The sequence below is a fragment of the Polypterus senegalus genome, chromosome 16, assembly GCF_016835505.1.
Source record: "Polypterus senegalus isolate Bchr_013 chromosome 16, ASM1683550v1, whole genome shotgun sequence".
Classification (NCBI taxonomy): domain Eukaryota; kingdom Metazoa; phylum Chordata; class Cladistia; order Polypteriformes; family Polypteridae; genus Polypterus; species Polypterus senegalus.
Window position 1 is genome coordinate 56,110,601 of NC_053169.1, and position 27,957 is coordinate 56,138,557.

A 27,957-nucleotide genomic window follows, 5' to 3' on the forward strand; every position below is an offset into this window, starting at 1 on the left:
ATTATTATTATTAATAATAATAATATTATCATCATCTATCTTTTTAACCTGTCTGTCCAGAGCAGGGTCACGGGGCAGCTGAAGCCTATTCAAGCAATCATTATGGAGAAACATCTGAACGCCGCACCAGTAAATCAAAGTATTATCCATCCGTCCATCCTTCCATCCATCCATCCATCTTCTTTACCCAGTTTATTCTGAGAAGGGTCATGAGGGAGTTGGAGTCTAATCCCAGGAAACATAGGGCATAAGGCAGGAATAATACATGGACAGCATGCTAGCCCATCAAAGCATTATTACTACTATTATTATTATTAATAGCAGTAGTAGTGATATTTGTGGTGACTATACTGGTTAGAAGTGGATGTGAATACATCTTTTTGACCCACTAACCCAAAACATGTTGAAAGGTAGTTGAACTGTAATCCACCAGATCAAAATCAAACTGGTGGGATTCCATTCCAGTCGTGCATACACTGTGAGACACTGGGAAAATATGGAGTCACTAGCTGAAAATATATGTACAACTCTGTAATGTGGGAGGGCAGCTGCCTTGCAATAAGGAGACTAGGGTTCGCGTCCCGGGTCCTACCTGCATGGAGTTTGCATGTTCTTCCTGTGTCTGCATGGGTTTCCTCCCCAGTCCAAAGACATGGTGGATTGGTGATAGTAAATTGCCCCACGTGTGTGTGTTTATGTGTGTATGTTTGTCCTGTGATAGACTTGCGCACTGTCAAGTGTTTGTTCCTGCTTTACTCCCTATGCTGACTGGGATAGGATCCCTCAACCCTTTTCAGGATTATGCAGGTTAGAAAATGACTAACTGTAACGGGCAAGAAATCTGAGAAATTAGAGGAAATCCGCACACACACATGGACATTGTGAAACCTGCATAGTGACACCCATCAGGCTGAAAAATGAATGAAGTCAATGACTTAGGACAGTGGCCCTTCCAGTGGCCTCTTGGTGTTTACAGTGCTGACCCACAAGGGGTGCTGCTTCACTGATGGATGTGGAAATGAGGTCACTTGGCATGAGGGTTACCAACAGCGCACCCTCTCTGCTCTCGCTGGTAACTGCCTACCTTATTGGAGCCCTGAAGATGTCTCCTAACTCATGCTTGACAGTACATACATATGTACATTCCCAAACCTGCTGCTTTTCAGGGTCATAGGTGGCCAGATATCACCTCAGTGGCACTGGGTGCAAGGAAACAACCAGCCTTGGATAGAGCCATAGTCTGTTGCAGATACTACTGCTAATAATCATTTTTCAAATTAAAAAAATCAGTTTGTCTCTGTATTACTTTTCACACTTACTTATCCATCCATTATCCAACCCGCTATATCCTAACTACAGGGTCATGGGGGTCTGCTGGAGCCAATCCCAGCCAACACAGGGCGCAAGGCAGGAAACAAACCCCGGGAAGGGCGCCAGCCCATCGCAGTATTATTATTATTATTATAATATTACAGTACTTATTGAGGGCTAGCCTCTGGCTTTTGTGTCACCCTGTTCGGAACAAGTGGGATTTGAAACTACATGGATGGATGGATGGATAGATGGATAGATAATAAGATTTATTTCATGTTATGTTCCTCATGGTGAATATAATCAAAAGGCATATTATGTGAAAAGTTTAGAAAATTTTAAGAAAAGATGTATTTATTGATGTTTTAGCAAAAGCAGTGCAAGCTCATAACTATAAATCAGTTATCTGGGTTCACCCTGAGAGCTGGCAGTGCCATCTTGGCTTGTCACTTAGTCATTTCAAGTCCAGCTTTTTAAACCACGTTGCCTGTCACATTAATCATCATCTGGTCAATTTTGTCACAATTCCTCAGTGTAACCCTTTGATGATATGACCTTCACTTTGCCACCTCTCTTTTTACTTTAAGGCTGTAGTATGGCACACCTCGTGAAACAAAATACAAGAACCTTAGCAGGCAAAACGTATTGTGTAACCATAAAAGCAGAATTAAAAATAAAACACTCCAGTGATTAAATCTGAAAGTTTCACATAGATAGATAGATAGATAGATAGGAAAGGTGCTATATAATAGATAGATAGATAGGAAAGGCGCTATATAATAGATAGATAGATAGATAGGAAAGACAATATATAATAGATAGATAGATAGGAAAGGCACTATATAATAGATAGATAGATAGATAGATAGATAGGAAAGACAATTTATTTGTCCTCAGGCAGAAATCTGGCTTTTTACAGAAGCTCTTTAAATAAATACAAACATAAATAGGTAGATAAGTAAGTAAATAAACAATTATATACACATACTTTATTCTGAACACACCCTAGAATGACTATAAAGCAAGAAAATTTTTAAGAAAAAAAGTGGAGTTTCAATTCATCCATTTTTCTAAACTACAGAGCCAAAAGGAGCCAGAAAAATAGAACACAATCACACATCAGCAGCAAAAAGTGCGAAGCTAAATCACTTGTCCAGAGAATCATTCTTTAATGTTCTGGTCTTGCAAAAAATAACAAAATAAAAATAAAAGCAAAAGTCACAATATGACATGACAGCTTTCATTGTGGTGAGATGATTTCTCTAATATTAATAAACAATTAGGAAAGGTACTAATTTTAGGTGACATTTTAATTTGAGGAATTTTAATTCTGTGTACCTTCTCAATCAGCATTCACTCATGTAATGCCTGAATACATCAAAAAGGAGTGTGTGTATAAAAAGGAAACTGTAATCATCCATGGCATTATGAGGCAAAATGAATTATGATGTCTTTAACAAACTGACAGATTACTTAGTTACTTGGATGAGCCTAATTTCATACTCAACCGTCCCCCACTGGGGAATACTACACAGGCTTCTTATTGCCAGAGCTGTTTTTCACCCAATTTACTTCCAAATGATGGCTAACCTGAGGTCTTCCCTCTGCGCTGGGCTTAAGCAATGATTAATGGGAAGTGTTTAGCCAGGCCTACCTAGGGACAGACCCATCTGCAGACTGATGTCAGGTAAGAGGAGAGAATTGCCTGCAGGCATCTGATTCTGAAGGGCAGGCGCCTTTAGCCAGGGGCGTAAGCGTCCACAGTGAAGCCGAAGCACTTAATGTTGACAATGCTGAAGCATTTTAGGGAGACTAGGTGGTGCTATGTTAAGGAGAAATAAGAAACTCTACTTTCGGGCTTTGTTTGCTGATGTGCTATGATTTTTTTATAAATATACATTCTTTTTATAACAAGTCTTGAGTGCTTTACGGTGATGCAGTGTTAGATTATCTCGGCTTTTCTCACCAGTCAATTCTTCATAGAAGAAGTCAAATGTGACTTCTTAAGCTTAATTTACTAATCCTTCCCAATAAATTGTGTTTTCAAGTGTACTTGATTAAAAAAGGTTAACTATAGAGTTAGTCTAGGACTATCTATCTATCTATCTATCTATCTATCTATCTATCTATCTATCTATCTATCTATCTATCTATCTGTCTGTATGTCATATAGCACCCTTCATATGTATCTTTTTCTCTATCATGCAGTTAGGGATGCCTTTAAAAACTTCCAAGTATACAATAGATTGCCAAAAGCACCATAATAATGAATGTGATTATTACAGAAAGAATACATACACTTATTGAGCAAATTATTAGGATCACTATACTATTACTGGGTAAGGCCTCGTTTTCCTCTGAAAGTAGCCTCAGTTCTTCATGGCATGGATTCTACAAGATGTTGGAAACTTTTGTTTGAGATTCTGGTACATTTTGACTTCATTGCATCACACAGTTTCTCTAGATATGTCAGCTTCACATTCATGTTGAGAATTTCCCATTCTGTTGCTGACTGGGAAAACCACTGAAAAACATTGAAGTCACGGTCAATGTTCATAAAACCAGTTTGAGGGGACTTTTGCTTTTGGCCCATTATCATGCTGGAAGTAGCCATTAGAAGATAGCTAAATTGTGGCCAAGAAGGGATGCACATGGTGGGCAATAATACTCAAATATGTCATGGCATTCAAGTGATGATTGATTGGTATTAATGCTCCCAAAGTGTGCCAAGAAAACATTCCGCACACCGCCACCATCCTGGACTGTTGGGTAGGTTGGGTGCATGGATTCATGCTGTTTTTGCCCCAGATTTTGACCCTACCATTGGTGTGCCCTAGCAGAAATTGAGATTCATTTGCTACATGTTTTCAGTCTTCAGCTATCTAGTTGTGCTGAGCCCGTGTCCACTGCAGCCTCAGCTTTCTGTCCTTTTTTGACAGGAGTGGATCCCAAAGTGGTCTTCTGTTGCGGTAGCACATCCACCTTAAGGATTGACGTCTTGTGCATTCTGAGGTGTTTTTCTGCTCACCATAGCAGAGTTACGGTAGCCTTTCTCTAAGGTCAAAGCTGTCTGGCCATTCTCCTCTGTCCCCTCTCATCAACAAGACAATTCCCATCTTCAGAGATGCTGCTCACTGCATGTTTTTTGTATTTCACACCACTCTGAGTAAACTTTAGAGACTATCGTGTGTGATAATCCCAGGAGATCAGGAGTTTAAGAAATACTCACATCAGCCGGTCTGACACCAACAATTATGCCACAGCCAAAATCACTGAGATTTTTTTCCTCATTCTGGTGGTTGATGTGAACATTAACTGGAGCTTCTGACCTGCATCTGCATGACTTTAGACATTGTGCTGCTGTCACAACTGGCTGATTTGATAATTGCATGGAAAAGCAGGTGTAAAGGGTTTTCCTGAAACTTTGCTCAATGAATGTATATGCATGGAAGGAAAAACAAATGGTACAATGTCCAAATGAGTGCCATTCAAACTTAAACAAGGCCTTGCAGCTTCCCTTGGCCTTGCTAGCACACTTGGTGGTCTCCTGAACATTCTTTTAATAATAATAATAATAATAATAATAATAATAATTCTTTACATTTATATAACACTTTTCTCACTACTACAAAGCACACTGCAAACTCTATGCAAGGGAGGACCTGGGTCGCGAACCCATGATTGCCTTCTTTATATTTTTTACTCTCTGTCAGCTCTGGTCACTCTTCCAACAGCTACTTTAGTCCCCAAAGAAGCCATTTAGCCACTTCTTGGGGTTCCTTTCACTGCAATTTCCAGTTCAATTGTAGAAGTCAAAAGTGCCTTCTAAAAATTTTGAACGCTAATTGCCAGGACTCTCTGAAGTGGACAGGTATGATGCTGCCGTTAAAGTGTCAAAAGCTCCTGTTGTCTCCGACTCTGCCCCTTGCTTTAGGGTCTTACCTGCACTGTGTGGGAGTTCTGTACAGCAACCTATCAGCTTGCAGGAATTCTCTGGCCTTCAGTGTACCCTCTATGAACATCTATCCCCGACAGACATTCTGTTGAATTAGTGCCCACAATTCAAATGTTCCAGGGAGGCATTATACAGATGTAGTGCTTTTTGTATAAAGGACCCCCAGTAGCATATCTTGACACACTTCGCTGAATAATTAATTGGTTAAAAGTTCTCTTTGTTGGTGGGTCAGAGAGCAGATGTGCAGTATTGTTCACAATGGCACCCAGTTTTGTTTTATCTATTTTAATCTTTCTTTCTGTAAAGTGTTTCATCTACTTGAATGAATTATAAGTTTCCTATCTCGCATATCTGGGCAGCAACTGATGCAAAGCATTAATTCTTCTCAATCTCATCAATTCAATTCATCCTACATTCTTAAAAATAAAGGTGCCAGAGTGGTTCTTCAGAGCGATGCCGTAGGGGAATTATTTTTCGTTCCCCAAAGACCCATCCACCTGAAGGTTCCTGAATGCAAGTTCATTTATTTATTTTGATCTATAACAGTGTCCATACAATAAATAGCCATGGATAGATGGTAACAGATTTATGAAATACCAACAGCTTATGATTTAGGACCATCTTAATGTATGGGCACAATGGACAGTGGCCGGGTGCCCCAGGAGCATAGGGGCCCATGATGTTTTGATGCCTATATATGTTTCTGTTTTGCTATCAAAACAGGGGACCCTGCACATTATTTTGCCTGGGAGCTTATGATGCTGTTAGGAGGGCCCTGAACAAGCAGAGTTTTTTAAATCTATTACTGCTCTGTTAGGTAGCCTACCAGACATTAAAGATTTCTATTTTTTTTAACATATTAGGAAGTTTTTCAAGGCACAATGAACCAACTTCATATACATGAGCTCTTGCCAGAATGAAATGGTGCTTGGTCAAGTCATAATTCTAAGAGGAACCACCTGGGCCAGATTACAACCTTTACAAGCTCTATATGCTTAAAAGATGTTGGTGCCCACCCAAACTCTATTATTTATTTATTTGTTTATGTATTTATTTATTATCTCTATTATATTAAAAAAAAATCCTGCAATGAGACAAGACTTCTTTGAAGTCCCGCGAGACGAGACCTTTGACATGAGATTGTTTCAAGTCCCACCCTCCTCTCAACCATATTCTACCAATCACATGTTCCACTCACATCTCATTCGTGTGAATGCTTTTGACAGACACATTTCCTACTCACCCAGCTCTTAGAAATTTTTATGTTTTCCTCACTTTAAGGTCCCAATTAAAGAAGATGTATTATGTCCAAATCTTATTGATGAATTTCACCCCAAAGGGATATCAACAGAATTGAGTACACGGGCACTAGCACAGAGAAACGATGAAGTCAAATGAATTAATGCAAAAATTGTCGATCAATTACACAGCAAATTGGTTAAATGTGTACCAATAGACTATGCTGAAACAGTTGGTGATGATCGTGCGGAAGATGAAAACATCAGCTTACAATATCCTGAAGAATATCTACATCCATTAACACCGTCTGGTCTTCCACCACTCGAATTACTGTTGAAAGAAGGATGTATGCATGAAAGGTAATGTAGTACATCTTCCCCGAATAACAGCAGACAACAAAGATCTTGATATGCCATTCATATTAAAAAGTCAACTGTTTCCCGTGAGAATAGATTTTGCAAAGACAATTAATAAATCACAAAGACAAACATTTGAAAAAGTCGTTTAATTTATTATAGAGAAAGAAATGAAATTCTCTCACGGGTAGTTATATTTTGCGTTTTCACGATTTAAGTCCAAACACAGAATCAAAATTCAATGCAATATTGACGAACATTTAATTAAAAAAATGTTTTTACTGGTTTTACAGTAAATGTGTAAGTTTAAAAAATATTTGCATGTTAATTTCAAAGCCAAACAGAACGAAATCGTTGAGTGCAATGAAAAACTCGAACGCAACATGAAACAAAATTTACTTTCAAATGATTATGTTTTATTATTTTTTAATATGGTTAATTACTCGTTATAATGTAAAATAGTTAGTTCTATTGTGCATATGTAACAATTCTCATGAAAATAACAATGTGTTTAAATTGTACATACGCATCCCCATACATGAGCGGCAGAATCACAAAGTGGGAAGCGCTTAGCGCTGGCCCAGGGGTTGGCGAGTGAAGCGAGTGGGGGCAAAGACCCCTAATATTTATGAGAAAAATAAGTAAGATCTTTTTGAACGTGAATACAAACGAATGAATGAAATAAGCAGTCAGCTTCAGCGTCGCAAACATTTTGAGGACTATCATGAGTCGTTCTGTTGCTTCACCTTAAAAATGGGTGTGGCTTTGTAGATCGCCTGTGCAGAGACCCGGCGGCCAATCCGTGTGATCGCTTCAAAGACGCACAGCCGCATCTGTATGCTGCCATGGGGCAACTCAACTTTTCTGTGCTTTTCATTATATATTGTTAACGTTTCCAACGCAACCTGTGAACTTTCTAAGGTGCAGTGACTATACCGACCCCTCAGGTAACAGTGGTTCTAGTCACTCGAGTTGCAGTTTATTTTATTTTAATGACTCAATTAGCTCCAGTTCTTGAAGGAACTGAGCGGAGAATAACAGATTTTCACATAATGGAAGAAAATATTATTGTATTTCAGTCATAGTCACTTCTGCTTTGTCCTTTATGTTAATCTTGCTTCTCTGGTTGTTTAATTCTTATGAAAGTTTATTACTGACCCTTTCAAATAACGGGTAAAGGAGCGAGAGCTTCACATCATTTATTTATATCATTTGGTTCAAATTTAATTGGCAACTAGCCTTGTATTACTAAAGGTAATATGAACCTGCATTAAATTAAAAATGTATCATCAAATAACTTCATATTTGCGGAAAAAAAAGTTTTTAACTCAATCAAAGTGGAAGCTCTGAAGAAAGTGTGGGTGGCAGAAATATGTCGGATGTGATTTAGATGTTTATTATACGCATGAGTGACTTGTCTGTTTAATTTCATCAAAGTTGAAACCCCAGAAATGGCACAGATGCTGGTTTAATAGTAATCAAATTACATTTTTGGACAGCTTTATGGCCACTTGCTGTCAACTCAACCCTTGCCTATCATCACTACTAATACACTTTTGATGGTGATTAATGGTTCCATTAATGTACTTTCTCATTTCTACGGTGATAGACACAATGCTCCATGTATCTCAGCTGGCCATGCGGGATTTTTTTTTTTTTTGACTGGCACATGGTGCCCTGCTGAGTGCAGGTATCTCTATGCAGATCATCCACATACTACTTTGAATGACTGCAGGATCCTTAGGCAAGCAAGAAGCCTGAAAGACTTCAAGTTTCTCTTTGAGGATGAAGCAGCAGTCTTTTTAAGATGATGTTGTGCTCCCCAAAAGAAGAGAAGCAGCCCTGCCTTCCACTTGGAAAAACAGCAGATAGATATTAATTAAATAAATGGATTTCACTGCCAGTCTGTGAGAAATAGGTTAACAATTGTATTCCAGTATGGAAAATTTTAATTCTAACAAAGTTAATGTCATCTACTTTTTATAAAATATTTCAAACTACCTTGCACCTATTGTTTCTGTTATTAATTCTGCTATGTAAAATGTATTGGTTTTAAGGTGTACCTTGATTGATACATATTGAGTATATATGAAAGATGCTATATTGAATAAATTTACTCTGTAATAGTACATTAAGGCATATGCATGTTCGGTCCCTCTGAGCAATCTGATTGGTTAATTTGGCTATAGTGTGATTGGTCAGGTTGGTATTGGTGACATTATAGAAGAAGAAGTGCAAGTGCAAGGAGGAATAAAGGTAAAGAAGTCACACAGAGAGTCAAATTCAAAGACGGGACATATAAAAGCAGATAGGAGGCAAGCAAGGCGCCTCAAAATGACAGAATCTGAAAGACAGGCTTTACAGGAACGTCGTCAACAGAGGGAGTGTCGGTCAAGAGAGGTTTAGATATGTGAGGATACCAAGGAAAGGCACTGAAGGTGCACAAAGAGCAAGAGATATCAAATATTTTAAACTGTATTATCTGTTATCTCTGTTCTGCAGATATGTGGCTAGTAGATACAAAATGCTGCCACATCAGTGTTGTCTTCTCACTTTATTGTGTGTTGCCTCATTTGATTGTGCTGACTTGTACAAATCTGCACTTTTAAGACTTGAGATGTACTGTGGACTGGACAACTGAAAAGGCAGGAAGTAGTTCAAAAGAAACAAGGAGTCTTAAGCAAAGGAGAGATTTTCAAATTCAGAGGACCTCAGCAATTGTGGAAAGAGAGGAATATATTCTGCCTGGGGAAAAATGACCTACCAGGACAGAGGCCTGTTCTACACCATCCAAAAGTGGATTGTTTCCTTACTGCATTCAGATAAGAAAGAAGGAGTAGGCTATCCTGGAGGAGTGGGCTGCTTCCAGGCTGTGAATGAGTGTTCCACTCTGTGATAAATGATCTGTGGTGTATAGCATATTTTAAATGAATAATCGTGTCTCAGAATGTGGAGGCTTGGCATGGGCGCAGGTGTGCACAAGACGGCGCCACTGCATGGTCGATTGTGTTAGCTTGGCCTATTGCACACACACAGATCGGTTGGGTGCTGCATTCACGCATCAGTGTGCCCAATAAAACCATATCAAGAGTACAGCATAAGAAAATATTAGAGAGGGAAAATAGAAAGATGAAGAGAACTGAAAACGAAAGAGAGAATGGAGGTAAAAAATGAGAGAAGAACAGAGAAACAGAAACAGAGAGAAAGAGAGAGAGGCAGGTGGTTGGGTGTGAGCCTAGAATTGGGCGCACCTACTGAGTGATTTTCTGGGACCCAAAATGTGTTGTCTCCTGCAGACGCCGAGGGACAGGAAACAGGAGACATATGCGGCTTGGTGCTGCGCCCCGGGTTGACTGCACCTGTTGGCATGCGTCTCTTCCTTCTGCAAGTTCCGAACAGGATAAATGATGGAGACCCCAGATTTTAGTGTAAGCACTGGGGCTCATAGATAATGCAAACTGTTTCTGGATTTTTAACCTCATTGTTTTTATTGGAATATTTATTTGGACTATTTCTAACCATCACTTTCACTGATGATATTTTATGGATTGTTTATTTGATGAACACTTGACTCGCAGTACTGTATATTTGAACCCTCTTTTATTCTTTTGATTGTTAGATGTATAGTATGTGTCCTCATTTGCCTGGCTCATCTCTGTTATGGCTATCAATGGCTTAGGGTCAAAGAGGCTCCCAGAATCAAGAAGGAAGCATGCAGCTGACCCGGATCATCACACACTCTTACCATTGGCTAAAGGAAAATCCTCATTACAAATGGCCAAAAAGAGTGAGTTGTGAGTTCAGCTTTTCCTGACACCTACAGGGTTTAACAGAAGGTATTTAAACATGGGCTTTACTTACCTCTCTAAGTTCAACTCTGGCTGAACATCTACTTTAATAACTACTCCCAGAGGCTCAGAAATACCAGGGTGATGCCTCAGTACAGTACAGCAAACTCCACAGATTTTGGCTACTGCTGCTACCAAACATCTGTAGAATAAACAGCCATCAAACAGACAGGAGCAGACTGCAGACACAGTCACGGTCAAGGAGATGCAGAAAAACAGCATTGCTAAGCAGTACACGGCCTGGAGGGGGCACTCTAACAAAGTCGCTTCTCTTGCTTGGTACCTGTTAGGGAGAAAGCCACAAGATGGGAATTTAGACAAGCATGCTAAAAAGCCAACAGCAGTGGTTGAAATGATCATACATACGTGAGACATTTAAAAGAAAAAAAAAAAAAAGAAAAGTCACAAGAATGAAAGGTTATGGCTGTTAAATATTCACAAAGCGAATATGTTCATTAGGCATGGCCAATGAGAGTGAGTTGTGATTGTGCATCACTGCCCTTTAGCCCTGCCCCCTCCTGCAAGCTGAAGACACAACAGTCTACATAAAAAAGTGGTGGGCTGTGAGACGTTCCTTATACCAAAACAGGAGAAAATGGTATCTCCCCTGCCAAATAAGTATAACTTCTTTGTTTAAATTTTTTCATGCTCGTATTGTGTTTGCGAATTGTGTACATGATCATATTGTCAAACATGTGCGCTTAGTGGGTAGCCAAAGGGTGCAAATGAGAGTGAAATATCAGTAGACATGGGTTTGGAATAGATAATTAATGTCTTTCTCCCACTCTCAACAGACCAGCAGAAGATTAACCGTTCTTTACCATGCCAGTCCCATTTGACGACATCACTTCCAGCTCCTCATGATGATGTCACTGCCTGCCTTCCATGTTAACATCACTTCCATTACCACTTCCCTTCTGCTCCGAAACTTCTTTCCTGCCAACATTACATAAAATGCCACGTTTGATTTTGCTTGTTTGTCAAATTTATTTTTTCAATGTGCAAAACAATAACTACATTTAATTACATATCATAAGTGTGGCACCATGTTATTTTCAGGAAGAGCAAAATGGGGTAGTGGTTAGTAAGGTGCTATTATCATACAAAATAGTAGTGAGTGGCTACAGAACTGATACAACTGATTTTATGGCATAGAGAGGGATCGGTACACTATATTGACTGATAAATAGTAGTTGTAGTAGTATTGTCAAATAAAAAGAGAATACTGAAATTCTTACCTGGTGTAAATAAGGACAGCAAGCGACATGAAAAGGTTTGGAGATGGACACTTCATATACTGAAAAATTAAGAAATAAAAAAAAAACACATGGTTACTGAGTTCAAAACAGAACTGAATACAGATGGAAAAACAGAGGTATTTATATGGCAGAAACAGTAAGGGGATGGTCCAGTGTGGCCAGTAGAGGAAGTGATGTCTTTGGTAGTTGGGTTCTGAGAAGGAAGATGTTTTCAGGCAAGGACAAAAATTACATCATTAGAGGGAGGGTTGGTAGTGACGTCACTATTTGGCTGGTTCTTCTGCTGATCTGTACAGGGACAAAAAGGGACAGGGTATCTATCTATCTATCTATCTATCTATCTATCTATCTATCTATCTATCTATCTATCTATCTATCTATCTATCTATTTATTATATAGTGCCTTTCAAATCTATCTATCTATCTATCTATCTATCTATCTATCTATCTATCTATCTATCCTATATTATTTGTTTAAATATTTAAACATTTACATACACACACACCCACACACACAAATATATGAAAATATATACTGCATGCAAATATTATTCTCATTCATGCTTGAGTGGTCTGTTTTTCATTTTTGTTTTTCCTCCCTCAGTTTTGGGTCCTCCACAAGATGCCTGTGTTTGAGGTTTCTTCACAGTATCTTAGCTATTTCCAAAACTGCACTTTCCTGCACAGAGATCTCTAATGTAGTAGCCATTCTCCTAATTTAGGCAACACAGCCCTGAGTGCTCCAATCACCTCTGGAACCATTTTGCTTTTTCCCAGCATATCCTCATTATTTCCTCTCTCAGTCTTTGGTATTTCTCCATATTGTCTTATTCCTGATGGTGTGATCATTTGGATCTGCTATATTTATTACCACTGCCATTTGTTGTCCCTTATCAATTACCACAGTGCCTGTGGGTTTGTCAGTATTTGTTTATCTGTTTGGATGCTGAAGTTCCAGACAATTTTAGCTCTTGCATTCTCCACCACCATCCTTTGTGGCGTCTCCCATTCTGATCAGGGAGCCTCCAGTCCATATTCAGCACAGATCTACCTGCACACCACCATCCCTGTGATTTGATTGTGTCATTAGTTGTATGTTGTTCCTGCTTGCGTCTAACACCTGATCTGTTTCAGTGGCTTCTTTGCACACTTGTCACTTTGGGTTCTTTCTGTTGCAGTAGACCCCTGTTGCTATGGATTGGTTATCCAGGGCCTGTTCTTCGTCTAGTAGGATTAGTGTTTCTTTGCTATCTTTCAGTCCAGCTTTTTCCAGCCATTGGTAGGATTTGCCATTGTTGGTGGAACATCCTGTTGGGTGGGCTAGCTATTCTTCCTGATCATGCTCTACCTGCTGTCTGAGGTATTCTGTTAGCTGTTCATCATTGTGAGTAAAGGTCCTGTTGTACTTGTGGATGCTCTCTGCTTTATCCTTCACAGTGTCATTGACACTCACTAAGTCACACCCTCCTTCTTTCTGGCTTGTATACAGTCATGAGGAGCTTCCAGAAACTGCTGAAGTCCAGACAATATATACATAAATATATATTGTCACACAAAACTGCATGGGGTGCAGCTAAAAGGCCTGAATGAGAATAATTTCATGCCAGGCCAGGGGGTGGTGGAGTGCACTAACTCTTTCTCTCACTTCTCTGCAGACCAGTTACAGGAAATTCCACCTGGCCCTGATGACGTCACTTCTGGTTCCAGGACCCAATAACATCACTCCTGGTTTCTGCATCCCTACAGATGATAATGATGTCACTTCCAGTCCCAGGCCCAATGATGACATCACATCCTCCGCTCTTCTTTAAAGCCACCATCTTTGTGCCAGTCCTGTTGTGGACCCTAACCCAGTGGTTCTCAACCTGTGGGGCAGGCCCCCCTAGGGGGGAGCGAAGATGTGAAAAAAGAAAACAAAACAGATTAACTTAAACTAAATTTTGATAGTAGAACAATAAATATAGAGTTAGATAAATGTCGATAAAAGTTTTAAGTAGGTATAATAAAATATGCATCTACATTTCAAAAAAATGTTAGGGAAGGCGCGATTAAAACTGTTATGAAAACTCGGGTCGCAAATACTTAAAGGTTTAGAAACGCTGCCCTAACCTGTACTACCACTATTCAACCAATTTTGCAGCCAGGAAAACAATATATGGGTGGCTGTCCCAAATCTTTTTGTCAAGTTTGTGACAATATTTCCATCCACCTTCTACCCCACTTATTCAGTTCAGAGCTGGCTGAAGCTGTTGTTACCTGTCCTCATAGTAATAAGTGTTTAGTTGGAGTCAACCCAGGATATGTACTAGTTCACTGTAGGGTATCTTCAGTATATACGTTCTGTGATGAAGGGAAGTACAGAGGTAAGAGTAAGGGTGTTGCAAGTTGCTAACACAGTTTCTGGTTCTTTCCATAAAATGTAAGAGAAGTCCCAGAAAGATGTCTGATGTCACCTCCCCCTCATTGCTGCTAGCCCTGCCCCATCTGGTCCACCAGATATGTAAACCAGCCTCACACCTTTCATTGTGCAATCAGCTCCACAACATGGACAAACCTCTCACCAGTAAAGTGCAAAAACCAAGCTCTATAGAGAGCAAGCAACTCTGCCTTTTATTTATTTGTATTGGTTTTTGCAAACCTTGGATATTAAACAAGGATCCAGACCAGTAGACAATGAAAAGCCTAAGCCTGGAAGATACCTAGTGTCATACAAAAGTTCCTTAAAATGTTTGTTAATGTGAACAGTGAACAGTTCAGTGAGCAGAAGATGAACTCATCACCAGAAGGCATAATGTTAAAGAGGAAACATTTCTTTAATATTGTAACCAAGTATCATTTTTATTTCCATCATTCACAGGTACAAAATACCAAAAAAATGAAAAGGAGAGTTGGTCTCGCCCGATGCGAGAGATGGACGTCTGAAGTGGAGCTCCGCTAGCAGTGGTGCTATTTTTCATATTATTTGCTCATTATTCTGAGATATCCTGTATTTGTTCAACCCGAGAGGGACCGCTACAGTATATGTAAGCACATATAAACATGGCCAGCAAGAAGTGGGGTTCGAAAGAATCGAAAACTAAAGCTACATCCAAGCTGCGATCAGCAAGCCCCAGTTCAAGATACAGCCTGTCAGAGACAGACCTGGATCAGATGGGCGAAAGCACAGACTCCTCGGGACCACGGTCTGCTACATCGTCGCCGGCTGAGAGCGAAAAGGGGAACGAAGGTGCGATCGTGAGTGCAGATGTGGATAGCTCGCCGATTGGAGACGATTACCTGAAACTGGAAAGGGCCGGGAAGTCCGCGGCTTCAGTTACGCAATTACGCGGGACTGGAGCAGCGGGGACACCGGCTTCAGCAAAGTCTGCTGCTTCATCTACGGTACAAGAAGGCACAATTGAGCTATCTGAATTGAAAGTGTTGCTCGCTGAGCTCACGCAAGATATAAAGAAAAGCGAAAAGGCTAATGAGAAAGCAACGGCAAAGGCACTTGAGAGACTGAAACAGGAATTGAAACAGGAGATGAAACAGGCCAATGAATGGCTGCGACAGGAATTCCAACAGGCAAATGAAAGGCTGCGTCAAGAGGTACAACTTGAGCTTCGACAGGTGCTGGGTAAAATTGAAGAGCGCATTCAGAAAACTCGGTTAAACTGAGCACGCTTGCTGATCAATTGGAGCATCTTAAGGAGACATTCACGAATCGGATCGAAATGGCGAACATTTAGCTGCCAGTGCCGAGGAAAGAGCAGTAAATGTCAGTTCGAATGTAAAAACTCGAGAAAAACTTGGAGACAGACTGGCTGCTTTAGAAGATGGGAGTAGAAGGTATAATGTCAGAATTGAAGGTCTGCCGGAGAATTGAGAAAGTTCAAACCCTGTGAAATTCGCAGCTGAACTTTTTTCTAAAATAATCGAGGGCGACTTTAAATCAGAATCTGAGATAGCAGCGCTTACAGCGCTGATCAAACACCGCAGACCCGACCAAGATCTTTTATAGTTCGTTTTGAACGATTATCATTTAAGCTAGAGGTGATGGCACTCCTCAGAAACAAGGAAGATATTATATATGAAAATAACCACATTCGTATCTTCCCTGACTTCTCTCCAGCAACAGCTATTAAACGCAGCCTTCTATAATATTAAACAGCGCTACGGCAAGCCAGTGTCAAATACAGCCTCCTGTATCCGCAAAACTGAAAGTGGAATGGCAGGGTCATTTCTATGTCTTCGCTAGCAAGGAAGAAGCAGAAAATGAATTAAGAAAGCTGATCCCGGGACTATTCTGATACATAATAGTGAGTCATGGCGGTAAATGATAAAGCTAGGATTAATAATCTACTGTCTGATCTATTCGTTTTAAAATACGGGTTTTTTATCAGCATATATTCTCATATATTCTTATTATTACTTAGTATTACTAGGGCTATCTGTTTATGTTTTATTGTGCTTAATTACTTTTCCTCCTTTTTTTTTTTCTCTTTTCTTTTCTAATTATTTCATGTACCCTAAATGAGACTGTTCAATATCATACCCTTGGTTTACTGTTATTGCTATTACTGCATTAAGACTTGTTATGCTTATTTTGGACACATCTTTAACACCATCACCTGGGTTTATTATCTGGGGTATCATCTTAATGCACTAAAATTGCTGAAGAATATATATATATAATTTTTTTTTTTTTTTTCTTTTTTAAAGACTATATTGGTAACAGATATCTCTATCTTTTAACCCTAAAGCGCCCTGCATGGGGCTTGTTGTGCTTTGGACGTGCTCTGTCTCTGGGTATGTCAGAGGACTGGGACTGCATGAAGTGGGTTTTAGCCTCACTTGGGGAGGCAAAAAGGAGGGTGGGGGTTAAGGGGAAGAGAAAGAGAGCAGGCTTGATCTATACCTAATCTATCATCTCAATCTTTATAATTATAACTATCAACGTAATAATAAGCTGCATGGCAACAACTCTTGGGGAAATAGGAAATTAAGACCTAAACTATTTCACTTCCAGTTAAGACTATAAAATGACATCAAAAACTCAGAATCAGTGTCTCCATGATGGGACAGTTAACTTCGTAAGCTGGAATGTTAAAGGCCTGAATCACGAATTAAAGAGAAAGAAAGTACTTTCTCACCTAACAGGTCTAAATGCTAAAATAGTATTTTTACAGGAAACCCACTTACTAAGCAAGGATCAGTTCCGCTGCAAAAGACTGGACTGGCCAAATGTTCCATTCTAGTTTTACAAAGAAAACTAGAGGGTGGGAATTCTCATACATAGAACAGTACCATTTGTAGCATCAGATGTAGTATTGGATCCTGAAGGGAGATATGTAATGGTCATGGGAGACTTATCTAACTGTAAAATGATTTTGATAAATGTTTATGCACCTAATGTTGATGATAAGGAATTTATACAAAATTTATTTGCATCCATTCCCAATCTGAACACTCATAAAGTTATAATGGCTGGGGACTTTAATTGTGTTTTAAATCCACTTTTAGATAAGACTTCCTCCACAGGGGAACAGCAACTAACACCGCAAAGATAATTACAAAGTTTATAACTGATCACAACTTATCAGATCCCTGGAGGTTTTAAACCCAAATTCAAGAACATATTCTTTCTACTCACCAGTACATCATTGCTACTCAAGGATTGATTACTTCTTTATAGATAATAACTTCTTGCCTAAGATTAAATCTTGTAAATACGATGCTATTGTTATTTCAGACCATGCTCCTATGATCTTGGAGCTGAAATTACTAAGCCCCATACACTCACCCCAGATGGCCTCAACCCGCTTCTATTAGCTGACGAGAATTGTACTGAATTTATATCCAAACAAATCAAATTCTTTCTAGAGACAAATACATCCCCTGAGATCTCTGCAGGAATACTCTGGGAAACTCTTAAGGCCTTCTTAAGAGGACAGATTATCTCATATCTTTCCCACAGAAATAAATCCGAAGAAGAAAGTAGCAGAGATAAAAAGCGAAATTACTAAAATAGATGAAGAACATGCCAGACTACCAAGCGAGACTCTACATAAGAGGAGGCAGGCTCTACATTCAGAATTAAACCTCTTGACAACTAAAGAAACTGAACAACTAATTTACAAATCCAGACATCATTATTATGAACATGGAGAGAAAGCTAATAAGCTTTTAGCTCAACAAATTCACAAGCAAGATGTATAGCAACGCAATCTCGTAATCACTAACATTAACGGAGATAAAATCATCGAACACAAAAATATAATGTACACTTTCAGAGACTACTATAAATCCCTATATACTACTGAGTTTAAAGAAGACAATATACAATCTAATGCATTTCTGGATACATTACAGATACCACAAATTGACGCTTTTAGTGTGGAGGAACTTGATAAACCTCTGCATTATCAGAGTTACTAGATGCTATAAAGTCACTCCGAGGTGGAAAAGCAGCAGGCCCTGATGGCTACCCTGCAGAGTTTTACAAGAAATTCTCCGCTCAGCTAGCTCCCTCCTATTAGCAACATTTACAGAAGCCAGAGATAACCAATCTCTTCCACAAACCTTTCGCCAAGCACTAATCACTGTCTTTCCAAAACAAAATAAGGACTTATTACAATGTGCATCATACAGACCAATTTCACTTCTGAATAACGACGTTAAAATACTCTCTAAAATCATAGCTAGAAGGATGGAGAAAGTGCTCCCTCGTAATATCACAAGACCAAACTGGATTTATTAGGGGCCGACACTTATCTTCAAATCTTCGACGCCTGTTTAATGTAATATACTCACCAACTAAATCAAACACCCCAGAAATATTATTATCATTGGATGCAGAAAAGCATTCGACATGATTGAATGGAAATACCTTTTACTATTTTGGAGAAGTTTGGGTTTGGCCCAACATTTGTGCATGGATTAAATTACTGTATACTAATCCAGAAGCTTCAGTTTGCATCAATAACATTTGCTCAGACTACTTTAAACTAGAACGTGGCACAAGACAAGGATGCCCTTGTCACCGCTGTTGTTTGCAATTGCCATTGAACCACTGGCAATACATTGTCGAAATACTGATCAGATAAAGGGGATTAGCAGAGAAGGACTGGAACAGAAAATCTCATTATATGCAGATGACATGGTACTGTATATATCGGACCCAGAAAATTCTGTGCCTGCAGTCTTAGCAGCACTCACAGAATTTCAAAAGCTCTCTGGTCTCAGAATTAATCTGAATAAAAGTGTACTCTTTCCAGTGAATTCTCAAGCATATAATATTAGATTAGACACCCTACCTTTTATCATTGCAGAACAGTTTAAATACCTCGGGTAAACATCACAAGTAAACATAAAGCTCTTTATCAACAAAATTTCGTGCCTGCATGGAAAAAATTAAACAAGACTTGCATAGATGGTCAACCCTTTCATCTCACATTAGCTGGAAGAATTAACACTGTTAAGATGAATATTCTTCCTAAGCTCCTTTTTTTATTTCAAAACATACCAATATACATTAATAAATCATTCTTTAAGCAATTAGATTCAACAATAACCTCATTTATTTGGAATTCAAAACATCCACGCATCAAAAGAGCGACCCTACAAAGACAAAAGGCAGAAGGCGGCATGGCTCTACCTAACTTCCAGTTTTATTACTGGGCAGCAAATATACAGTCGATAAGAACCTGGACACAAATAGAAGAACATACACAGGCTTGGACCGCAATAGAAGTAAAATCCTGCAGTACTTCTTTGTATTCCTTGCTCTGTGCTCCAATAAACACACTCTATCGGCAATACACTAATAACCCAATTGTGCTCCACTCACTTAGAATCTGGAACCAATGTAGAAAGCATTTTAAGACGGAGAAGCTTCTTCTGTGGCACCCTGCAAGAGAACCACCTCTTTCAACCTTCACAAACATATGCAGTTTTAATATCTGGAAAAATTTGGAATTAACTTGCTTAGAGATCTTTATATAGACAACGTCTTTGCATCCTATGAACAATTACATTCCAAATTTAACATTCCAGCTACACATTTCTTTCACTATCTTCAAATCAGGAACTTTGTTAAACAGAACCTTCCAGATTTTCCTCATCTTGCACCCTCATCCACGCTGGAAAAATATTGCTCAATTTCAAGGAGTTAGACTCCATCTCTACAATATATAAAATCATTTTACAATCCCTTCCTTTCAAAGATCCAAGAGGACACTGGGAAAAGACCTCTCAATTAATATATCAGAAAAGGAGTGGAAAGTAGCAATGCAGAGAATTCACTCGAGCTCCATATGCGCAAAGCATACAATTATACAACTCAAAATTATATATCGAGCACATCTGTCTCGACTAAAACTCTCCAAAATGTTTCCAGGGCATGATCCAACCTGTGAACGTTGCAACCAAGCCCCAGCCTCACTGGGTCACATGTTCTGGGCCTGCACCAAATTAACATTATTCTGGACAAAAATTTTAATTACCTCTCAGACAGCCTTGGACTCACAATCCCTCCTAACCCATTAACAGCTGTGTTTGGGGTTCTTCCAGAGGGCTTAAAGTGGAGAAAGACAAACAAATTGTGATTGCATTCACTACACTCTTGGCACGCAGACTTATTCTGATAAACTGGAAGAACCCAAACTCTCCTCTTTTAAGTCAGTGGGAAACTGATGTGTTATACTATTTAAAATTGGAAAAATCAAATACTCAGTTAGAGGATCCGTACAGACTTTTTTCAAAACATGGCAGGATCTAATCAGTAATATTTTAAAATAAGTTTATAAAGCACAGAGAATTTATTAATTTAGGTATTTTACAAGCCTTAAATTTTACACGCTTGGCTTGCTCTCTCTCTCAGGGTGGGGATCGATCTGTTCTTAACATAATTCTTTTTTTGTAAAAACTTGATTACTATGTATGGATTGTAATAAAATTAATTAAAAAAAAAATCAAAAAGGGCCTGATGCAAAAGTTTGGGCCCCCGACATGGTCATTACTTAGTAAGACCCCTTTAGGCGAGTATCACAGCTTGTAAACTCTTTTTGCAGCAAACCATGCGTCTTTCAAAACTTACTTGGGGCATTTTTGCCAGTTTGTCCTGATTCTGTAAGGTTCTTGGGCTGTTATGCCCGCATTTCTCTTTTGAGATCTACTCACAGGTTTTTCAATGATGTTTAGGTCGGGGGACTGTGAGGGCCTAGGCAAAACCACCAGCTTGCACCTTTGAGTTATTTCATTGTAGATTTTGAGGTGTGTTGCAGATCATTATTTTGTTGTAGGACCCATCGTCTTTTTTTTTTACATTTTATACAATTTATTAAAATCAAGCAAAATTCCATACAAGCAAGTCATATTTTGCAAAACTAGGTTCAAATCAAGTCAACCCCCACCCATAAGAAAGAGAGCTAGGCCAACACAGTGAAACTTTAATAGTAGGAAAGATAAGTAAGTAAATAAATAGAATAAAAAGGGGAAGAAAATCCACATCCTCAATTTAAATGCTTATTCTAAAATGTTATTGATCAGATCTTGCCAGGTTTTTAAAACGTTTTGCAGAGATCCTCTAAATGAGAATTAAATTTTTTCCAGTTTCAAGTAGTATATAACATCAGTGGACAGCACGGTGGCGCAGGTTTTGTTTCCCTTTCCCAGGAAATCATCCAAATGGTTTGAAGCCTAAAACGGATCATTTTTAGTCATTTTCAGTCTGCTATATTTTTCTCTAAAGTATTTTATTAAACCAGATAGTGTGTGATGAATCCACACAGGTTTGAGTGGAAACAAGTTAGACGGAGACCTTCTGGCTGCTTTGTCATTTGCATCTCATTGCTAACAAGGAGCCATTACAATTAGTGAATGTGGCTGTTTAAGACTAAAATAAGCAATTAAGGGCAGGGAACCTTAACAAGTGAGACTACTAAAATGAAGCAGGAAAATGTCTCTTGAGCAATAATTGACTTCACATTAAGAAACTGCATTGGAACAAAAACCTGCAGCCACTGTGGCCCTCCAGGACCGACATTGCCCACCCCTGTGTTAGAATGACCATTAGGTTCTTGGATGCCTGCTGGTTCCAAACTCCTTTTATTTATACAAATATTGAGACCACTGTGCCCTTGGGAATGAAAGATTTTATACCCTCATCCTGGTCAATGCCTCACCACAAATTCTTGGGAGGTCTGCAGAGAGGTCCATGGACTTGTTGGCTTCATTTTTGTCCAGACATGCAGTGTGAATTGTAGGACCTCACACACACAGATACACGGGGGCCTTTCCAAACAATGTCCAATCGATTCACTTTGCAGCTCCAATTAAGTTCTAGACACGTCTGATGGAGAATTAAAGCAAATGCTAGACACCGGAGCACAATTTGGAGTGCCACAGCAAAGGCTCTGAATACTTCTGTGAATGGGAGATGATAGTTTTTGGTCTTAAATAAATTTGTAAACTTTCCTGAAAACATATTTTTTGCTTTGTTGTTATGGGTTATTGAGTGTAGATTGGTAGGCAAAAATGGCAAATGTATCCATTTACAATTAATTATACAACACAGTAAAGTGTGCAGAAAGTGAAGGGGTCTGAACACTTTCAGAGGCCATTGCAACTCTGCACAAAAGATGAATGTATAGACTAGAGACAACGGGCATCAGGCAACTTAAAATATTGGGCTCTGTATTCAACTCGCTGCAGAAACTGAAGGGGTCTGAACACTTTACGAATCCACTGTAGCTGATATAATTACTTTATTATTACTTCTTCTGGCTCATATACAGTAACTGAACACGGGCTTGTGGGGATTGTGCACTTTAAAAGGAAATAATAGTTTTATTGAAAATAAAAAATCTAAACATGAAATAAAAAATTAAATATAAATTTCTCCTTGGTTGTCTGTGTGCTTTGGGGTCTTGTCTTCTTATTTTTGCTCATTCTTCATCATTTAAGTAACTTCTGCAGTTTGCTTGATGCTCAGCAGATGTCTTATTTTTCCTGCCATTATAGTAGCTAACAATTTTCTTTTATCAGTTTGCTGTAAACACATGACCACAGGTCACTTGGCAGTCTTTTATGTAATCTGAACAAAGTTTTATGTTTGATAATCAATAAATACAATGAATTTAAAAATTAATACATTGTTTTTCTAAGCATGTTGTTTTTAGAAGGTAAAGTAAGGAACCTTTCAAGTTATGGCTGTGAACAGGACTAAGTGGTTGTGGGTAATAAATTAATAATTACTGGCTAAGTTATTTTTCCCTGTATCTGCTTAATTACTAATACAAATATAGTGGGAATTCAAGCAAAATGACACCTTTTATTGGGTAACTAAAAAGATTACAATATGCTAGTCTTCAAGGCAACTCAGGCCCTTTCTTCAGGCAAGCTTTCCATTTTGCTTACTTATTATTTTATGTGTATGTGATTTTATTTTCTGTTGTAAGCAGCTCAAAAGCTACCAAGTTAAATATTAAGTACTGGTGAATAAAAGTGATTCCAAATTTGATTCTCATAAGTAAATGTCTACTTGGTGCATTACAATGTAATAAACGCCAACGCCTGTTAAGTGAACACTCCCTCTTGTGGAACAATAAAGTATTGCATTACCAAAATCCAGCTTTAGGGAATCGGTGGAAACAAATGCATTCCGTTCTCAAATTTGTTTAATCCAACCCAGGGTCGAGGAGGGGAGATACGCAGCTCTGCAAAACAGTGTGTGTTGATTATGACGAATGACTAATACACAATACGAAAATGGATTTATTTTTGGGATGTTTTTGAAAATAAGCGAGTTTAATGTAAGAGTTAAAGTTTAAAATTGTGCCACAATATACAGCCTTTTGAATACATTTTTCTGACTAGTTTGATCTAGTGCGAGGGTTAAGTTTCCTATGTCTTAAATTGCTTTGTTCATCCATCCATCCATTCTTTTTTTCTGAACTTAAGGGTTTGAGTGCAAGGCAGCTCCCTTCCTTGAGCATGCTCATATAATAATAATAATAATAATAATAATAATAATAATAATAATAATAATAATAATAATAATGAACATTGTATTGGTATAGTGGCTTTCCCATGCTCAGACTAAGATGATTTAAAGACGATCTGCCCATGAAGTCTTTTTTTTCTTTTTTTAACATATGCGAATGTGCTTATGATGTACTAAATAAGTGCATTGAATGAGCTACGGAATATGTTAGTTTCGAATGGCCAACCATGAGAAAGTCCCTAAAATAAGTACAATTCGCGTGTGATTGTGTCGCTCACGATGTCGCAGGTGTCAATTTATTTTTTTGTAAAACAAGTTATCACAAGGACGGTTAAAAAATGTGAAAAATGCGACTCCCGCATCATCTTAATTGGCTGACATCCTTACGGGTTTGCATGCGCACCCATAAACACGCACACGCACACGCACACACCAATCGAATGGAAGTATCAGGCCTGATGGGTCATCGCCGTTATTTAACTAGCTCCTTGTTTCATTTTCCCCAGCGTAGCAGCCTCGGCACTGCTCATCTTTTCTCCGTTTTCATCCGCCCTTCAGTTTTTTTAAGAGGCGGTGCAACAGAACTGGCATAGCGGTGTTTGAGTGGCAGGGTGGCCAGCGATTTATAAATCACTGATGCTTGTTATTCATTTTTAGGACGTCAGAACTTTTAGAAACAAGCTGAGCCGCGGCCGTAGCTGGATCCAACAAATAGCCGTGATGCACACTGAGCCTCTCATGGGAGCGCATTTACTGCGCTCCATCACCATGTGGCGGGGGATTTCCTGCATTTTGTGCTCCTCTGAGCTGGGATCCCTGCTAAGCTCATAGCATCACCTCCTACAGCAAGGGGCATTCAAGTGAAGTCTCCTTTGAGAAGCGCAGACTGCCTGGCTTAAGGCGATTTTATGTGCGGTTAGAGGACTTAACAGAGCAAGTTTTGCAACAGCATAATACTCTCTGCCAGAAGCATGTTTTAATTTTTGTGAAGGTTTTTCAAGTTATTCATAAAGGTCTGTTAAGCCCCTTTTGCTCAATGAATGGATTTGGAATTGTCTCATTTAGATTCCAGTTAAAAGGGGTTTTGGACACATGCGCGATTCTATCAGGTTGTAACAGAAGATTCAGATTCCATCAAAGGACCGTGAGTCCGTAAAGATAAAGAAAAGGACGCATTGAAAGAAGTACGCGATCTTGGGACATAACTCAATGGAAGCAAACTAGTAAATAAATAAATAAATAAACAACTAATCCGGAGAGCCGATATGCAAATACCTGGAAAAAAAAAGATAGGAAAAAGAATGATGCTGTTTATAGCAATGTGGAATGAATCCACGCGTCTATGCATTAATGCAATATCAATTCTATTTTTATCTGTTTCAGAAAAAGATAAACTAAAAAGCAGTTTTTTATTGTAGAAAATCCAAGAATTGAAATGGCAAATTAACAAAATGACCTTACTGTTAAAATAAACCTTAAAAGTTTATATAAGGAAAACGTGTTTCCATATTCATATACACTGTAAGTGTTAAGTAGACATTGTGTAGATGTTTAGATATTTTTGAATCATTAGGAAACAATGTCGTAAAATTAAACAAACTTAAAAGTTGCATTTATTTTATACTGTATGTATTACTTTATTTTATATTACAATGATTTTACCCATTTCCTTTATGGATGTCCTAATTACACACATTTACATACTCTACATAAATGCTCACACTTTATATTATCCATCCAACCATTTCCTCAATTCACCTGTCCAGATCAGGGCTGTGGGGCAGCTGAAGCCTGTCCCAGCGATCATCAGGTGCAAGGCAGGGACAGCACCTGGCGAGGACAACAGTCCATCGCAGGGTATGTACTTTATATTATATGTTGTATTATCCAGTCATCCATTCATTTTCCTAACCTGCTTACCAGGGCAGGGTCAAAGGGCGGCTGGAGCCTATCAGAGCAATCAAAGGCCACAATGCAGGAGCAGCACCTGGAGAGGGCGCCAGTCTATCACAGGGTATATTATATTATATTATATTATATTATATTATATTATATTATATTATATTATATTATATTATATTATATTATGTGTGTGCGTGTGTGTGTACATGATTTTCTTGATGGGCTCCAGCTTTCCACAGCCATATAATGAAGGTGGATGGATAGGATGTATATTATGTCGTATTATACTGTCCAGGTGTTGCATCTGCCTTGTCGCTTATGATTGCTGGGAGTAGCAACATCTGGACAGTATAATATGACATAATATACATCCTATTCAGCTGCTTTTTCTATTACACAAGGCAGAGATCAGCTTTGGTGAGGATTTCAGTCCTGCACAGGTCTCAGTATGCCACACACCCACAATCCCTTACATCCAGCAAAACTGGCAAAAAGTTGCCAATAACTTCCATCCATCCACTTGTTCATTAATGGTTGTGGAAAGCTAGAGCCCATCAAGAAACTCATGCACACACACACACACATACACATTAAATAGGAGTATGAGGCCTGAAAGGTTATCCCAGTTGTTTAATTGCCTCCTTGTTTAATTCCCCTTAGTGTAGCAGCCTCAGAATGGCTCATCTTTTCTCAGTTTCTATCTTTTTTTAAGTTGTGGTGCAAAAGAACTGGCATAATGATGTTTGACTGGCAGGGTGGCCAGCGATATATAAATCCTTGATGCTCATCATTAATTTTTAGGACATCAGAGCTTTTAGAACTGGATGAACCTCAGCCATAACTGGACTGAACAGGACGGTTAAGCTATTATTAAGCAATATCTATTATCTAAACTTTTGATGCCGTGGAATTACAATTTTTATATCAGTAAAATGTCAATTAAGCATACCTTAAGCAGTCTTTACTCTTTCCTTAAAATTAATGCATGGCATATTGCTAATCTTTAAACGTCTTATAAACAATAAAGAATGTTGCTCCACCAAATTTAACACCACCAAATGCTGTACCATAATATGAAATAAAAATGGATAAATGATTAAAATCAGCAAAAACCTATGTGATTGGTTAAAATAGCTCAAAATAGTTAGAGTTTAACAAGCTAAAGCAACTGGTAAAATGGATCTAAAGGAGTCAAGGTAAAGATAGTGCGAGCAGTAGGGGGCACCACTGAGCCCCCAAATCCTAGACACACAAGATCCAACATAACTTTACGTTCAATAAGTGGATCCAATCAGCTGCAGTAATACAGTAACCTCAGCCAAAACAATGACAAAACCAGGAGAAGTGAGCAAAAAACTGAAGCAACCGAAACCCAAATGAGAAGCAAAAATCAAGGTCAAAAAATAGGCAATAAGTCGAAAATCAGGTAATGCGAGAAGAGCAAACACACAATAAGTCAAAATGAAATTAAGGAGTTTATCTGCAGATTGGATAAGGCTCACAGTGAAGGCTGAGTTTTTATGCCGGTTGCAGATTGAGTCAAGATCACTGTCTTGGAAACCACTCCCCTAGAAACACAGATCATGACTCTGGCAACAGTACACAATATGGCTTCTCTTAAAGAAAAAGGCTACAATACCTGAATATTCAATCTAAATCATGACAGTCTGCTTATCTCCTCCAGTGAGCTTTACCTGCTGCCTCCTGACTCTGACTCTGTAAGAAAGAGAAAAGACAAGAAAAAAGATTTGGGCAAGCCACGCCTGTATATTGCTGAAAACAACTACAAAAATAAACAGACTTTCAAAAAAGAAGAGGAACAAGGTAACACTTTTACAGACGTAATTTCAAAACCTAAACTACCTAAGATGGCTGAACCTCCTATCTTATGTGCAAGAAGAGGTGGGTCCAGGAGGCGGGGCACTAGAAGTGATGTCAGAGATGGTAGGGCCGTCAATCTTCCAGTCTAGAGAGGGAGAAAAAGAGAAGGCATTAGTATACAGTGCCAACCCCTGGTTCAGCAGGTAGTTACCAACAACTGAACCTTTAAGTTGTCTCCCAAACGCAAACGCGTGACAATAGAAACAATATTTTATCAGTTTAG

At 38.8% G+C, this 27,957-nt stretch overlaps 1 long non-coding RNA gene across 1 annotated transcript; it reads right to left on the reverse strand.

The window, feature by feature from the left end:
- Nucleotides 1-8,765: 8,765 nt before the first annotated feature.
- LOC120516913 lies at nucleotides 8,766-27,591 on the reverse strand. Its single transcript, XR_005630942.1, has 4 exons — nucleotides 27,493-27,591; nucleotides 11,948-12,006; nucleotides 11,531-11,645; nucleotides 8,766-10,992 (listed from the first exon to the last, which is right to left on the reverse strand). It is a non-coding gene; the product is annotated as an uncharacterized LOC120516913 (long non-coding RNA).
- Between the last annotated feature and the right edge of the window lie 366 nt (nucleotides 27,592-27,957).